The following is a 17486-nucleotide window of genomic DNA, read 5'->3' as shown; positions in this document are numbered from 1 at the left end:
TAGCCAGGATTTTTGTTAGGGGGAACAGAATCTCAGTTACTTAAGTATTTTTTATTGATTTACTTGATTTAGAGGGGGGCAGGTGCCCCCTTGCCCCCCCAATATGTCCCTATTTTCCAGGGACAGACCGGGATTTACAGAAGCCAACCCGGTTTCTGACTTGATCCCGGAATGCTCCGCTTTTCCTTAGGACATCCCTATTTTTACTGGAGAAATGTTGAAGGGTAAGGAGTTATGTGACACCCCCCCCCCCAAGCAAAGATAAGTAACCATACAACCTTTAGAAGACAATGGGGGTATAAACATTATTGTTGTTATCATTATTATGGAATAGGGTGTCCCTATTTTCATCGGAGAAATGTTGGAGGGTATGGAACAGGAATAAACAACTCGTGATGACTGGTAACAACAACAACAACAACAACAACAACAACAACAACAACAACAACAACAACAACAGTAGTAGTAGTGTGTGAAGTGATCGCAGGTAACAGCCAGAGGCCCTAGCATTATGAGAATGAATCTCAACATTGTGGGTACTTTTCAAAAGAAAAAGCCCATTGGTTATTTTATTCCCCCCACCTCACACACACAATTGGCTTTTCTGGGATTTCGAGATGTTCACCAGGGCTAGCATAGTTATCTAGTCCAACCCTCTGCAAAGCATCCAAGACAGATGGCCATCCAACCTCTACTTAAAAACCTCCAAGGAAGGAGAGTCCACAATCTCCCGAGGAAGGAACAGCTCTTACTGTTAGAAAGCTCTTTCTGATGTTTAGTCGGAATCACCTTTCTTGCAACTTAAATCCATTGGTTCGGGTCCTTCCCTCCAGAGCAGGAGAAAGCAAGCTTGCTCCATCATCCACGTGACAGCCCTTTAGATATATGAATGGGAGGAGCTCCTGTCCTGTTTTTTGATGCCTGCTATCTGTAGGCATCCAGGTGGCAACCCAGGTGGCGCTGTGGTTAAACCACTGAGCCTAGGGCTTGCTGATCAGAAGGTCGGCGGTTCGAATCCCTGTGACGGGGTGAGCTCCCGTTGCTCGGTCCCAGCTCCTGCCAACCTAGCAGTTCGAAAGAACGTCAAAATGCAAGTACAGTAGGTAAATAGGAACCGCTACAGCGGGAAGGTAAACGGCGTTTCCATGTGCTGCTCTGGTTTGCCAGAAGCGGCTTTGTCATGCTGGCCACATGACCTGGAAGCTATACGCCGGCTCCCTCGGCCAATAATGCGAGATGAGCGTGCAACCCCAGAGTTGGTCACAACTGGACCTAATGGTCAGGGGTCCCTTTACCTTTACCTTTTCTGTAGTTTTATAAGTACTCATATTAGAAACATATTTTTGTAAATGTGTTGTTCAATTAATAAAGGATGCTATTATGTATTTAATTGCCAGCAGAATACTATGCCTGCCTGCTCAGCAGCAAGTGCCATCGAGTTAAATGAGGTTTATTCACAAGTAAAGGGTTATAGGATTGCAACCTTAAAAAGAAACTTTCAGAGCAATCCTGCCAGGTTAGGGGATGGAGCCAGTGGGGCAGACAAACCAACAATTAATCAAAGTTTGTGACAACATTTAAAATCGAACTAAATTATTTTAATACCAGTATGTGTGTTGCTCCTAAGATAGTGTTTAGTGTTTTATAAGTAAAAATAGTATAGACCAGGGCTTTCTTTAGCCAGAACTTAACGGAACTCTCAGCATCTCTCAGGTGGGCGCCATTACCATTCTAACAGAATGTTGGAGAAGTTCATGGTGAGTTCCGGCACCTCTTTTTCTAGAAAAATAGCACTGGTATTGCTTTAAGGCTGCAGGATGCCTGCATTAGGTTCTGCTGATCAGGGAAAGGGGTGGCCTGGCTAGAATTTGGACTTTGGCCATCTTTGTTTATATTTACAGAAATCCTGATTCGACCCAAATGATTTCCTTCCACCAGAGTGCTTTGCTGTATTCCTGAGTCAGGAATGCAGGTGAAAAATTCTGCCTTGGAATGGGAAATATGCTTCAGTTTTTGCATGAAAGATCTATTAATAATAATAATAATAATAATAATAATAATAACAACAACAACAATATATTAAATTTATATACCGCCCTATACCCTCAGGGTATACTTGGAGCCAGTAGGAATTCTGCTCTTCCCTGCTTCGGATTTCAAGCAAATTAATATAACAATAATATTTATTTCCTGCATGGATCCGTTTTGCTTTATGCTTACATATTTCACAAGCAATTTCTTCACAGCAGTCCATGGGGCGGGGGGGGGGGGGAATGTAACATCAGAGCTGACCCTTGGAGGCAGAGGAAAAGCTGCTCACTGGAATTCAACACTGTAGCAATTACCTTTTCTTTAACATTCAATAAGCTATGTTTTACTTCTCCTTTTGATGAGAGATGTTCCCATCCGTGAGCCCTTCTGCCAGCCAGCTCCTTCTTTCCCAAGCCACTTAGCTCAGGTCTTTTTAAAGAGTGAGATTGTTTTTGAACAAGCTTTTCCTGGCACCGCTCCTTCGCCTCGCAGAAGCGATCAGCCAGTGGGCATAGTTCATTCCCACTGCAAGGCCACCGCTACCACCACAAACAAACATCCACGTCCCTAGAAAGGGGGCTGCTTTTCTTCTGCTAATGGGATTGGCACCGTTTAGAGCAGTCTGCTAGGACATTGTCTGCAGCCACAGCAAGAGAAACATATTCAAAGGCCATTCAGGCCCCAAAAGAAGCGGCAGAGCCGAGTAATTATCGGAGGCTCTCCATTAAGGAGGGCATCTCTGCTCTTTGTCTGCAAGGCTTTAATAAAGCTCACTAATAGGGTTGGTGGGGGAGGGGCCCCCTAATGGCTCCAAACAAACCCCTTTTTCTTTTCTCCCCCCTGCCCACCCCACCCCACCTCACCCCATCGCCCCCTTGTTTGAAGAAGTGGCTTTATGGAAACTGACAGCAAAGCCATAAGTTACCATACTGAATAATGACCTTCAGGAAAACTTTGTGTGAACCCAAATGCTTTCGAGACGCACGTCTTCAGTGCCATCGGAATATCTCTTGCACCCCTTCATGTTTAGGTGTTTCTCTCCTCGCCTCTTCCCTCCTGCATGTGGTGACTGAGGACCCTGTTGCAACAGTTTAGGCTTACTAGCTGCTTTGCTTCTCAATATTATCTGGATGGCCTCTGTTATTTTCTGCTACCGATAGGGAACCCACTTAAGGACTCTCTGCGGGGTCTTGGATACCCCACAAGGGAAAAGGAGCAGGTTTTTTTTCTACATCACTTGCATGAGGGAATCTCAACATATAGCATAGTTAACAGGAGGAAGAAGCTTAATGTGAGCTGCCCAAGTCAAACAATGATCGATGGAGCAGTCATCAGATTTGCTGCTCTGATCCCTTGGGCGAGGTGGACAGACAACTGTGCAAGTCCCTGCTCAGTGGTGCAGTTAGGAAGATAATTTTAGGTCCTGGACTTAATGGTCTTTTGTGGGAGGTACCTCTTTAGAAAGTGCTGGACTTTGTAACTATGACTATGGCAGAAAAAGTTAATTCTTTCAGTGGAAAATATTCTATTGAACTATATACTTGCAATATATAGTCCCATGGACTGCAAGAAGATCAAACCTCTCCATTCTGAAGGAAATCAGCCCTGAGGGCTCACTGGAAGGACAGATCCTGAAGCTGAGGCTCCAATACTTTGGCCACGTCATGAGAAGAGAAGACTCCCTGGAAAAGACCCTGATGTTGGGAAAGATGGAGGGCACTAGGAGAAGGGGACGACAGAGGACGAGATGGTTGAACAGTGTTTTCGAAGCCACCAACATGAGTCTGACCAAACTGCGGGAGGCAGTAGAAGACAGGCGTGCCTGGCGTGCTCTGCTCCATGGGGTCACGAAGAGTCGGACACGACTAAACGACTAAAAAACAACAACCTGCAATATGGAAATGATCAACAGGACAGCAGAAATGGATTTTGCGTGCCCTAATGGTGGCCAAGAGACTGATACTGATGAATTGGAAAATAAAGATATGATGTTTAGGCTCAGTGCTGATCAGAAGGTCGGCGGTTCGAATCCCTGTGACGGGGTGAGCTCCCGTTGCTTGGTCCCAGCTCCTGCCAACCTAGCAGTTCAAAAGCACGTCAAAATGCAAGTAGATAAATAGGAACCGCTACAGCGGGAAGGTAAACGGCATTTCCATGTGCTGCTCTGGTTTGCAGGAAGCGGCTTTGTCATGCTGGCCAGCCACATGACTTGGAAGCTATACGCCGGCTCCCTCGGCCAATAATGCGAGATGAGCGTGCAACCCCAGAGTCGGTCACGACTGGACCTAATGGTCAGGGGTCCCTTTTTTTACTTCCAAATATTATCATATTTATCCAAGCAAAGTCTGCGCCTGTAAGCAGTCTGTTCATAGGTTGCGAGTGATGTCATATTGTCAATCCATTGATTAAAGGGCATCATATCTTTATTTTCCAATTCCAATGAACAGACTGCTTACAGGCGCAGACTTTGCTTGGATAAATATGATAATATTTGGAAGTACTATATACAATATGTAGTAGGCTATTAACATTTACATAAGTAATAGCATAATAACACTATACCAATTTCTATAAGAATGTATGGGAATATCGTATATTGCATTTTTGCATGCATATATATGTATATTCTTTTTCTATTTGTATCTTTGTTGCTCTTCCCCCTTACCTTACCTTTCCTTCTTCTTTTTTTGTACAGTGGTGCCTCGCTAGACGAATTTAATTCGTTCCACGGGTCTTTTCTTATAACGAAAAATTCGTCTAGCGAATCCCATAGGAATGCATTGATTTTTTTTTTTGCCCATAGGAACGCATTAATTGAATTTCAATGCATTCCTATGGGAAACCGCGATTCGCTAGACAAATTTTTCGTAAAACAAATTCGTCTAGCGAGGCAACCTCCACTAGAAAAAAATCTTCCGTTAAGCGGAAATTTCGTTAAGCAGGGCATTCGTTAAGCGAGGCACCACTGTATCACTATATTTCTTTTAATTGAAATCACTTCAATAAACTATAACAAACAAACAAAAATTCACTGTTCTGATCCCTTGGGTGAGGCAGACAGACAGTTGCAAGGAAAATGGTCCCTGCTCAATGGTGCAGTTAGGAAGATAATTTTAGGTGCCGGATGTAATGGTATTTTGTGGGAGGCACCTCTTTAGAAGTTCAGGTGCACTAACTTCACTTACTTCCCTACATGGTCACTAAACCAACCCTGCTGTGTTGAGGTGCCCTCCTGCTCATTCTGCTAAATTGGGCCTTGGGTGCATGCCCTGCATCATTGGGTTTCTCACATGAGCTGTATGTCACAGCATTGCCCATCTGGATGGCAGCTGCATCCATCTCATAGGTCCAGAGAGGCCCAGGACACTTCTAGTTTAATAAAAGCAAAACAAACAAACAAGCAAAAAAGGGGATGACAGCACACAAAAACATAACAAGGCACCAGTGGCGTAGCATGGGGTGTGTGAGGGGGCATGGCCCTGGGTGCAAAATTCCCCACCTACTTGGGGAGGATAGATGGAAACAGTTGGCCAATTCTGAACAGTTGTGCAAGTGGACTTTATTCCCTGTGCACATACCCCACTTAGCCAAGGCTGGCCCAAGACATTTTGATGCCTGAGGCAGACCCCAAAATGGTACCCTCCCCAGGGAATATGGGGTGAGGAAAGATCTCCATCTGGAACAAGAGGAGAAGAAAGATCAACATCAGAATCTGCTGCCTCGGGGAGTGTGACGCCTGAGGCAGTCACCTCACCTTGTCTCATGGGTGGGCCAGCCCTGTACTTAGCCATACATTAAATCCCACTCTTTGTAAATAAATATCAAAACCACCACACAATGATATCAAAGTAAACACCCCAAACACCTAGCGTTTATAATACTCTCCCCTCCTAAGGAAACTGATACTCTCCAAGAATGTCCTAGGTACTTCTGATTGCTTAGGAAAGTGCAGGGTACAAATGCTTATAAGACTTGGCTGAATATTTTGAGTGTCCCAATAATGTTGGGTTTTGAAATAACAAGTATTTTTGTGTGTGCCTCAAAACACACTTCTCACTGGAATTTAAGAACTACCAGCGAGAAGGAAAAAAGAACTTATCCCATAAGACGCAAACCAAAAGGAATGCCTTCCGCAGACCTTGCTGAATTCTGCCTAGGAATCTATAAGGATTGTGGCAGAAGTTCATTAAACGTTACACAAAACAGGGTGGATTACCCTCCCCTGTTGCTTTTATTCACTGAAACCCAGCAAAAGGAAACAGTGCCAAGGAATGCCATTTAGCAAATCAGCAATGTGTGTTGTTTGCAAGCTATTGTGAATGAATGAATGAATGAAATATTGGATAGGAAAAGGCCATTAAGCTTTGCAAGAGTTATTTAGTTTAGTAAACACGTGCTTACCATCTTTGTCCCTGTACTTTCTCAGCTTTTGTCTAGCTACATGACATGCAGCAGCCTTGACAAATTATTGATGTTCTTTAGTTCATTGACATTGTTTGGTTACTTACACACAGCTATTTTTCCTTTGAATGCAGCATGCCCCAGCATGCAGTCGTAAGAGTTATTCAGCCAAAGCACCATCTCTAGGCTGAAGGAGAAAAGCTGGTGTTATGGTTAAGATTTAAAGTCTGGTTCTTCTAGAGGACAACTTCACCGCTGCTGTGTGGACATGGCTGCCAACTTTGGATTTCAGTGCCATCCCTTGTGAATTGAATTGGCACAATGGATTTTTATCACATTATCTGTGCCAATTGGTTTACCAGTGCCATAATATTTGTGTTATTAACACGACTGACTTTTGTGAATGGCTACTCTTAATAATGTAATTATCTCCACCTGTACTTTTTTGGGGCATTTGATTTATTTCTGACTTCACTTATTACAACCCCCCTCCCCGCTGCAACGCAACTCTGAACGTGTCCAGAGGAGGGCAACCAAAATGGTCAAAGGCCTGGAAACAATGCCTTACAAGGAATGGCTTAGGGAGCTGGGTATGTTTAGCCTGGAGAAGAGAAGACAAAGGGGTGATATGATAGCCATGTTCAAATATATTAAAGGATGCCATATAGAGGAGGGTGAAAGGTTGTTTTCTGCTGCTCCAGAGAAGCGGACACGGAGCAATGGATTCAAACTACAAGAATGAAGATTCCACCTAAACATTAGGAAGAACTTCCTGACAGTAAGAGCTGTTCAACAGTGGAATTTGCTGCCAAGAAGTGTGGTGGAGTCTCCTTCTTTGGAGGTCTTTAAGCAGAGGCTTGACAGCCATAGGTCAAGAATGCTTTGATGGTGTTTCCTGCTTGGCAGGGGGTTGGACTGGATGGCCCTTGTGGTCTCTTCCAACTCTATGATTCTATGATTCTAAGATAAGACTCAAGCATCTGATGAAGCAGAATGTAGCCCACATAAGCTGATGCCACAATAAGTGTTTTGCTCTTTAAGATGCCATATTATACTTATTTCCTCCTTTCTGAACAGGTAGCTTCCGAGGCAGAATCTGGTGGCTCAAAGGCCTAGTACAACTAGGAAATAGTTAAGCTAAGCAAGCAAAATAAGTTATTTCCTTTTTCATGTGGCTCTCAGGTTCTTTGGGGCTCCGTTGAGTTGTTTATGACTCAATTAGGAGCCTCTGATTATCGCCCGGCGCGCTTCCTCTCCGCTTCTCTGCTTCCGTAGAACCGGGCTGGCAGTAAAACACACACAGCAGAGTTCTTCTTCTCACACAGCGAAAGCTTGTATAGCCGTTGGATAAAAAGCCTCTTAAGAACACACAGAGTCCAAAGTGTTCTAATAACTACTTAAGTTTATTCTAGAGAGAAAATAACAAACAACCTGGTGAGAGCGCAGACATCTTGCGACCGTCTCCCAGGCAGAAACGAAACCAACTGCAACATACAGAAACACTTCTGGTACATTCTGTAACATGATCTTCCTCAGTGGTCAGGTGCTACAGTACACAGTTAACTCTTTAGTTACTTGTTACTCATCACACCCCCTCTCACCTGAACACTGGGGATAGCGGGTATCCAAACTTACCCCAAAACCAACCCTTCACAGAATTCCCCATGCCGTTGGAAACTCAAGGGTTTTGTGAACCCATCTGCTAGGTTCTTTTGGCTTGGACAATACCTCAACTTCACCAAGCCTACCTGTATGCTCTGACATACGTTTCGGAAGCGGATGTCTAAGTGTTTGGTTCTGGCCTTGAACTGTCCAGACTCCGCCAGTCTCAAAGATGGTTGATTGTCGCCCCAAACAGTGATGGGCTGGCTACAATCACCCCAGATTTCCTGGACCAAACATCTGTAGTACTCCAATTCAGTGCATGTCGCAGACAACGCACAGAATTCGGCTTCCGTGGAAGACATTGCTATTAGGCTTTGCCTGCGCGACCGCCAACCAATCAGGGCATTTCCAAACTTGACTACCAAACCAGTCACTGACTTCCTGTCTTCCTGATTGGCCCAATCAGCATCTGCAAAACAAGTGAGTTGTGGCTCACCTTGCGCTGACATCTCCAAACAATACTCTTTGGTCTCCTGCAAATACCTAAGCACTCTCTTAATGCCATTCCAAGCATGCACGCTAGGTTTCGATGCTTCTCTACTGAGCAAATTGACTGCAAAAGCAATATCTGGTCTGCTCCATTGTGACAAATACAACAGACTCCCTAGCGCTGACTGAAACACTTCAGGACTCTCAAACGCTACTTTGTCCTTCACTTGTGACTCTTTCACAAAGTTTGTCTCCATGGGTGTTCTGACCCCTTTACAATCAGACATTCTGAACTTCTCAAGCAAATGTTCAATCTTGCCTTTCTGACTGAGCAAAAAACTTCCATCCTCAGTTCTGTCTATCTGCACACCTAGATAAACATTCACTGCACCTAGATTCTTGAGTTTGAACCTCTTGCCTAGCTCTTTTGCAAACTTCTGCACTTGCATCTGGCTCTTTGCTAAGCAGATCAAGTCATCAACATAGACAAGCAACAGTTCTTGCTGTTCTCCTTCACCTCTGAGATACAGACAACTGTCAGCTAGACTCTTCCTGAAACCTAGGCTCTTCAAAACAGAATCAAGACATGAATTCCAATTTTTAGCTGATTGCTTCAGACCGTAGATCGACTTGTGCAGCTTCCACACCTGACCTGGCACGTCACTCTCAAACCCTGGAGGAGGTAACATGTACAACTCCTCCTGGAGGTCAGAGTTCAAATAAGCGGTGTCCACATCAAAGTGGTTGACCACTAGGCCTCTCTGCGCTGCAGTCGCTAAAAGCATCCTGAAAGATTCCGCTCTCGAAGTCGGACTAAAGACATCTGTATAGTGGATTCCTTTCTTCTGAGTAAAACCTCTAGCCACTAATCTAGCCTTGTACTGAGGCTCTCCAGTCACTGTGGGTTTCAGCCTGTAGACCCACCTACAACTGACTGCTTTCTTGCCTTCTGGCAACTGTGTTAGGCTATACACACCAAGAGATTGCATGGAGTTCAACTCTTTCTCCATTGCAACTTTCCACTTACTAGCTTCCTCCACTGACAACTGTTGCACCTCTTCAAAGCTTTCAGGCTCACACACTGCTAGGTTCGCCCATACACTGACAGCTGTAAACCTTTCAGGTGGTTTACCTTTCGTGGTGCGTTTTGAACGCCTTGGTCCCACATCTTCCCCCTCTAAATCCGAACTGCTTGTCTCTGACTGTGGCTCTCTCGGACTAGCAGCACTGTCAAGAGACCTACTACGCTTTGCAGCCCCCTCTGGGCTTGCTTTGGGTGAAGTGGGTGACCTACCACGTTTGCTGTACTTCCCAGGCTTGACCTGGGGTGAAGTCGGTGCGCTTCTGACTACTTGCTTCACTTCCCTAGGAGCTACACCACTTGGACCAGCTGCCTGACCTGGATCTGGTCCTGCAGCACCTGGAACTCCAGCATCAGCTACCTGAGTTTCCTCTTCCTGGTCAAAACCTGAAGACCAGTCAAGAAGAACTTCGGGGTTAGCATGAATGCGTCTCCAGCCCTCTTGTTCACAGAACGTAGCACTCCTGCTAATGTGAACGCGGGTTTGGTCCCCCTCTGCTGGTACAAACCTCCAAGCCTTTGAGTTTGGTTCGTAACCACAGAAGATCATTTTTCTGGATCTTGATCCTCCCTTTCTGCGCTTCTGCTTTGGAATTAGAACCCAAGCCTCACACCCAAAAGTTCTGAAATAGTGCACCTTCGGAACTTTACCATACAACATGTAGTAGGGTGTGTTGTCCACAACTGAATTAAAAGCGCGGTTGGAACAAAAATTCACAAATTTATAGCATTCCCCCCAAAACTTCTGGGGTAGTCCTGCATCAAACAACGTTGCCTCCACCAGTTCAGACAGCGTTCTAAATTTCCTTTCAGCTAAACCATTCTCCTGTGGACTAAAAGGAGCGGTTTTTCTGTGCCTAATTCCCTTGCTGCGGAAAAACCCTTGTAGTTCTGCACTCAAAAACTCTCCCGCTCTGTCACTCTGAAAACACTGGACAGTGACGGAGAACTGTAGTTCTACTTCGGCTACCCACTCTTTTATCACTTTGGCAGCCTCCCCCTTCTCTTTCAGTGTTATGACCCAGGAAAAATGGCTGAAATCATCCAGAAGACACAAAACATATTTTGAACCACCTAAACTTAACGTTGACAAAGGCCCAGAAATATCCATGTGAACTAACTGAAATGGTTTTGTGCTCTTCCTCTCAGACCTAGGATAAGAGCATCTCTTCGTCTTCGCTTTCGCACATGCGCGGCATTGCAGGTGTTTTTGACATGGCTTGAACCTGCAACCTTTGACTAAATCAGGGGCTTTTTCCACATAAGGAAAAGACATGTGACAATATCTTCTGTGCCAAGCATGAATACAATCCTTATGGATGGCGCCCTCTGTGCCCTTTGGGGTATTGGCACTTTTAGCCTGAGCATCACCAGTGTTACTTCCACCTGCTTGCCCCCTCCCATCTAGGACAAACAGACCATCAGACCCAACAGTAACACTTACCAGCTCAGCCCCATCTCTGGCAATTTTGCAAACACCATTGGCAAAACTTATTTCAAAGCCCTCACGCAATAAGCAAGACACACTTAAAAGAGCATTCTCCATGCCTGGTACAACATAAACATCAAGGTTAATGTCTAAGCATTGCATATAAAAAACACCCTTGCTTTTAATTGTTCCAGAAGAACCATCAGCAAGATGCAGGCTTTTTTCATCTTCAAGTGGCCTGCAGTTCAGGATCTGTCCTGAAGGCGGTACAAGATGATGGCTGCTGCCTGAGTCGATAATAAAAGTGAAACTGTCCTGTCCTCTGTTTCGAACCGTTGCTAAGGCAGCAGAAAGACGGCTGACAGGCTTATCTGGAGTTTTCCCACGTCCTCTGCCTCGGCGCTGCTGGCTGGTCCCATGACCACGTCCGCTGGGTTGCCTGGCACCTGGCTGAGTGACCTTGGCTGCTTCCGGAGCTGGGCAGAATCTCGCTACGTGCCCCGGCTCCTGGCACCGAAAACAAAGCCTTGTTGCGCACGCACTCACAGTGGATTCCTCAGTGCTTTTTACTGCACCCCCACTGGCTTCTCTGCGCCCACGGCCCCCCTTCTCAGCCGATTCTTTCTGGCGTCTCAGTTCCTCATCACAGCTCCTGGCAATGGCACATAGAGCCTTATTGTCTTTCCTGGTTTCTGCTGCAAACCTCTGTGCTTCAGCTGCTGAATTATCAGCGACAGGGGTTGGAGGATTTAACACACAAGTCCACAAATCCTTTCCTAGCAACCACATTCTGGCCCTTTCTCTCCACTCTGCATAGTTGTCGCCATTCAACCTCTGGAACGGCACGACAAATGACTCCTGTAGCTGCTCCGCCATCTTGTCCACCCCCGGGCTCCGTGTCTGTGTACTCACTCAGAATAGCTCACGTTGCTCCTCCGGGTAGACTGCGGATCCCAGCCTTCTGGTACAGGGTCTTTCTGCTAGCGAGTGCATCTATTGATTGCCGACTGCAAAACAACAGGTTTCTCCCAGCTAGCTCTTTACACCGGCTTTCTCCAAGGCTTTTACAGCTGCAATCACCTTTTATTGCTTTGGTGATTGATTAGGTTCTATGACCCATAACCTGTGACGGGTATAGGGCTCCGTTGAGTTGTTTATGACTCAATTAGGAGCCTCTGATTATCGCCCGGCGCGCTTCCTCTCCGCTTCTCTGCTTCCGTAGAACCGGGCTGGCAGTAAAACACACACAGCAGAGTTCTTCTTCTCACACAGCGAAAGCTTGTATAGCCGTTGGATAAAAAGCCTCTTAAGAACACACAGAGTCCAAAGTGTTCTAATAACTACTTAAGTTTATTCTAGAGAGAAAATAACAAACAACCTGGTGAGAGCGCAGACATCTTGCGACCGTCTCCCAGGCAGAAACGAAACCAACTGCAACATACAGAAACACTTCTGGTACATTCTGTAACATGATCTTCCTCAGTGGTCAGGTGCTACAGTACACAGTTAACTCTTTAGTTACTTGTTACTCATCACATTTCAGACCCTGACACTAGTAAGTCACCAGGCAGTGGCTGCAGTTTTATTGGTTGTAAAATTGAGCTGGCAGCACCCTTGCAGAAACCCTCTGCTGGTCCGCCGGCCAGAAGAATTGTGGGAGAGTCATAGTGACAGGTTACCAAACTCCACACAACATAATGGTCACTTCAGTTCATACAGAGTCTAGTTTTAGTACATCTTGTTTCCTTCTGCCTTGCCATATCTGTACTTTCCAAGTTTCCACATTTTAAATTATAGTGATTTGTCATTTTCTGGCACACTCCTTCACTTCCAAGTTGAAATGTCCAATAGTAAAATGCCCAGTGGTAATAATTTAAGCACTGCCCATGGTTACACTGATTGGCTAGTACTACTGGCAATTGTCATGGTCAGATTCTATACAGGTCCCTGCCTTTCAATATCCCCATTGAGAGATAGTACTACTATTTTTACTTTCCTTTGGATTGGTACCGTGCCCCAGACAAAGATTCATCTGTGACAACCCAAAGCATTCAACTACGGCTAGGCTTGTCCTAGAGGTCTAAACCACGGAGCCTCTTGGGCTTGCTGATCAGAAGGTTGGCGGTTCGAATTTGTGTGATGGGGTGAGCTCCTGTTGTTCTGTCCCAGCTCCTGCCAACCTAGCAGTTCGAAAACACAGCAGTGCAAGTAGATAAACAGGTAGCACTGCAGAGGGAAGGTAAATGGCATTTCTGTGCGCTATGGTTTCTATCATGGTGTTCCGTTGCTCCAGAAGCGGTTTAGTTATGCTGCCCACATGACCTGGAAAGCTGTCTGTGGACAAACGCTGGCTCCCTCGGCCTAAAAGCGAGATGAGCACCGCAACCCCATAGTTGCATTTGACTGGACTTAACAGTCTAGGGGTCCTTTACTTTTTATTCCCAAGGACTCAGGACCATTCTGTCAGTTCATGCACCTTGGGCCCATCCTCTACCGGCCATGCCTCTGCTCCCTGGCATTTCAGGCCCCCTGATCACCCAAATATAAATGTATGCCCAAGTTAGTAAGAAGATGGGAAACTGCCTTATCAATCTGACGGTGCAACCATTGGCCCATCTCCTGTTTTGTCTATGCTGCCAGTAGCTCTGAGGTTTTCAGATTTCCTAGCCCTACCTGGAGAATTTGGGCACTTGAGCCCGGGGCCAGGGTCTGACCATTTCGGCTGCCACACTCGCACCTTCAAGATGCAGCATGCAAACTGATTCTCTCCCACGCTGGGAGAGGTGGGTGGGGTTGGCAAAAATTGTAGTCCCCTGCCTAGAACCATCAGCAAGCAAAGCTCATACTCTCTCACTACATCACTACAGTTGAACTTGCAAAAATGTAGAGATATGGTAATGAGGCACAAGGGGTGAAAAGATAATTATTCAATGTCTCTGGCCCCGGGGAGGCATTAGATAAATGATAGATAGATAGATGATAGATAGATAGATAGATAGATAGATGATAGATAGATAGAATCCTCCCACATTCAGTTTTCGTCGTGGATTTGGAGATAAAAATTACTTCCATAGAGCTTTCCCTCAGAAACCCATGCATGTCAGTTTTCTTTCAGCAATGTGGCATAATAAGGAAAGGCAATTCATGCTGTTTCCTGCTGCCGAATATCATGATTAAATGACTGTCACCCCAGCACTATGCTGGGCAATCTGGGAAGAAAGCAGACGAAAAGCAGAGCACTGCATGTCCAAATGCACTCCACACCTGGCTGCTAGAAACCTTTTGTGCTTGTATTTGTTGTGCCGTATCTTCGGGCTGGAGGCTTTCAAGGGACCTTTATTCCTCTGATTACAAAATTAGTGTTGGGTTTAATGAGATTTCTCCTTTTATTTGTGTCTTCTCCTGGCTTTCTTCCTTCCGTTTGATGGTACAGCCATTTGCTCTTATCTATCTCCATGGTGATGTGCCTTGTCCCAAGCCTGCGTCTCCCTCCCTCCCTCCCTCTCTGTACCCCCCCCCCAACTACTTGTGATACTGCGGGGATTAAGGTTGCCTGCTTAAAACCCTCTAAAGTAATACATGGAAACAAATTGGTTCTGTAAATAGATCTCATCTTCAAAGTAAGATGGTTTTCTAAAAAATCTGGCCTCTGCCTCTTTGCTTGGAAAGCAACTGTTTTACAGTCATTACAATGAACATCTCCATGAATACAGAGGACATACAGGAACTCTGCATAGAAGTCCTATTAAGGACCTTCTACAGGACTTAAAGCCTGTAAACCTAGGCTACTTTTTATGCTCTTCTTTTAACTATTATTTATAAGCATTTATAATCCGAAGGCCCCAGGGCAGGAAATAAAGGTAAAGGTCCAGTCGTGAGGGAAAAGGTAAAATTGTTCAGACCCATGCCTAGAAAGCGTGGGGCAAATGGAAAACTTTTTGGACCTCTGCTGTCTAGGACGAGTGTGGACGAGCTCTCAATTTTCAAAAATATGTGGGGCTTTGGATGTCTCCCCCCCCCCCATACTAAACTGCAGGAACATAAGCAGAACCAGCTGGATCAGGCCAATGGCCCCTCTAGCCCAGCATCCTGTTCTCTCACTGGCTAACCAGATGCCTGCGGGAAACCAGCAAAGCAGAATTCGAGCACAAGAGCACTCTCCCCTCCTGTGGTTTCCAACAGTTGGTATTCAGAAGCATTGCTGATTCATAAGTAAAACAGCAGCAGTGGGCTAGGGAAGGGCTGTAGCTCAGAGAGGCATGTAGAAGCTCCCAGGTTCAGTTTCTGGCATCTCCAAGTACAGCTAGGAGATACTCTTGTCGGAAACCATGGGCAGCTTCTGCCAGTCAATGTAGACAATCGAGACCTAGGTTGGCCAAGAGTTTGACTCAGTATAAGGCAGATTCCTGTGTCCTATGTATTCATTGTTGAAAAAGCAATCACAGCTTCGTATTGGTAATGAAAGGGAAACACCCTCCCAATCTTAACTTTTTTCATTAGACTTTCTATTTAACTGTGAGTGAGTGCCCTGGTTCTCACACAGCGCTGAGCCAAAACCATGTGGTGAAAAATCACAGATTTGCTCCTCACCAATCCAGGTGCTGTTGTGCTTCTTGGAGCTAAGCCATGGTTTGGTTTTGTGTTATGTGTGAACTCAGGCTCATGGCCTGCCTTGGTCCAAACAAACCATGAGCTGTAGCCAAGGGCCAGTGATAATCCAGGCTAATAGGCACAACAATTCCTTATGAGCTGAAGTCAGTAAAAGTTAATTTTCAAACCAAATTGGCACCTGAGGGGCTGGTATTTTGAATGGTTCAAAACACTGGCCACAATATCTCGATTCAATCCATTCTCTGGCGGATTTGTGGGCACAATCAAGAATTTGAAAGAGCAATTTAGTACATGCAAATCTAATGAAATCTGCACTATCCAGTTCAAAATATATGAACTACTGTACCTGACAAAGGAGGCACTTTCACTTCCCCAGTCAGACTGGTTCTCCCTTATAAGCAAGTGTTTCAGTGGCCTCTAGTGATCATAATGGAAACTGCAGAGTATCACAAGGGTCCAGAATGAACACATGAGATTACTGGTAAATAGTCTGGTTTGAATGGTTTAGTTATGTGAACAAGCAGCAACAAGACTTGCAGCTCATCCACACCATCTCAAAAACTGCATTGTGGGTCACTAGCACCTTCATTTTTAAAGCAGGAAGCAGATGACATCCACTTTTCAACTAACTAGTAGCAATATGAGGTTTTAAAAATTGATAATATGGCACTTTTGCGGGTTGATGTGCAAGCACATATCCTGATTTTTTTTTTTGTTATCCCATTTCCCCTCTCTCTTAATTCTTTGCCTGTGCTGTTGCCCCTTTTCTCTCCAGTCAACCTCAACCCTCTTTGCCTCGTTTCTTTTTCATTGTAGGGGCTGTTCATTTCTGGGTTTCTCTCCTTTCTGGGTGGACTTACATGGGAGGAAGTCCCTCTGCATGCAGTAGGGCTTATTTCTGAGTAAAAGTGCCTGACAAATGTGGGTTTTAAACCATGGGCAGTATTCTACCATTGAATCCCATCAGCACAAGGATTGCTGTTGCAGAATGGGACTTTTCACTCTCTTTTATCCCTACATTCTATCGTATGGCTTCTTCAACAGGTCAGTCTCATAAATCAGGTTGATCCTGGTTTGTTTTTTTTAAATAATATATAGTTCAAACTAACTACAACCTGTCCTTTCTGGATGCAATGACAAATCATAGTGAGATTAAACTAGGAAGTGGATGCTTCCAATTTCCTTGCAGTTGCACCAGAGGAGAAGAGGGGAAGGGAGAGCTTTTAACTGTGGTATAGCGTCAGGGTCTGAAACAGGCCAGTAGTTCGATTTGGACATCAGACCAAACTTACTTCTGATTGGCTTGTTATCCAGATGGACAACCATGTGATCAGTTGGCAAAATGGAATCCAGAACCATGGAATGATGAACATAGTTATAGTCACAGATACACCTCCAGAGGTGCCTGCATAATAGCAACTAGATTGCTGAGCAGATTGGAAATGGAAGCACATACGGTAAGCACATAAGTAAATCACAATTTGCTTGTTATGCTTGGAAGAGCAAACCACAATACTGGGTCCTAAACTATGGATTTATGAAAGCCATGGTTTGATATGACATCTGAATTGAGCTAGAATCTGATCTATTATACTTTAAGATGCTTGAGCCTCACTCACTAATAGGTGTATCAAAACAGATGGAAAACTGTCATTTGGGGTGGTATTTAATGAAGTTTTACTCAGAGTAAACCCACTGAAATTAATAGACTAGCTTGGCCCTGCTTATTAATTTCAGTGGTCTGTTCTGAGTAAAGTATAGTTTAATACCACCCAGTTTTAATCGCCCAGTGATTGAAACCCTTGGTACACATGCAGACCTAAATATATTGACCCCTCG

Source organism: Zootoca vivipara, chromosome 1 (assembly GCF_965207765.1).
Source record: "Zootoca vivipara chromosome 1, rZooViv2.hap1.1, whole genome shotgun sequence".
Classification (NCBI taxonomy): Eukaryota; Metazoa; Chordata; class Lepidosauria; order Squamata; family Lacertidae; genus Zootoca; species Zootoca vivipara.
The sequence above is the reverse complement of the archived record's forward strand: the minus strand, read 5'-3'. Positions refer to the sequence as shown.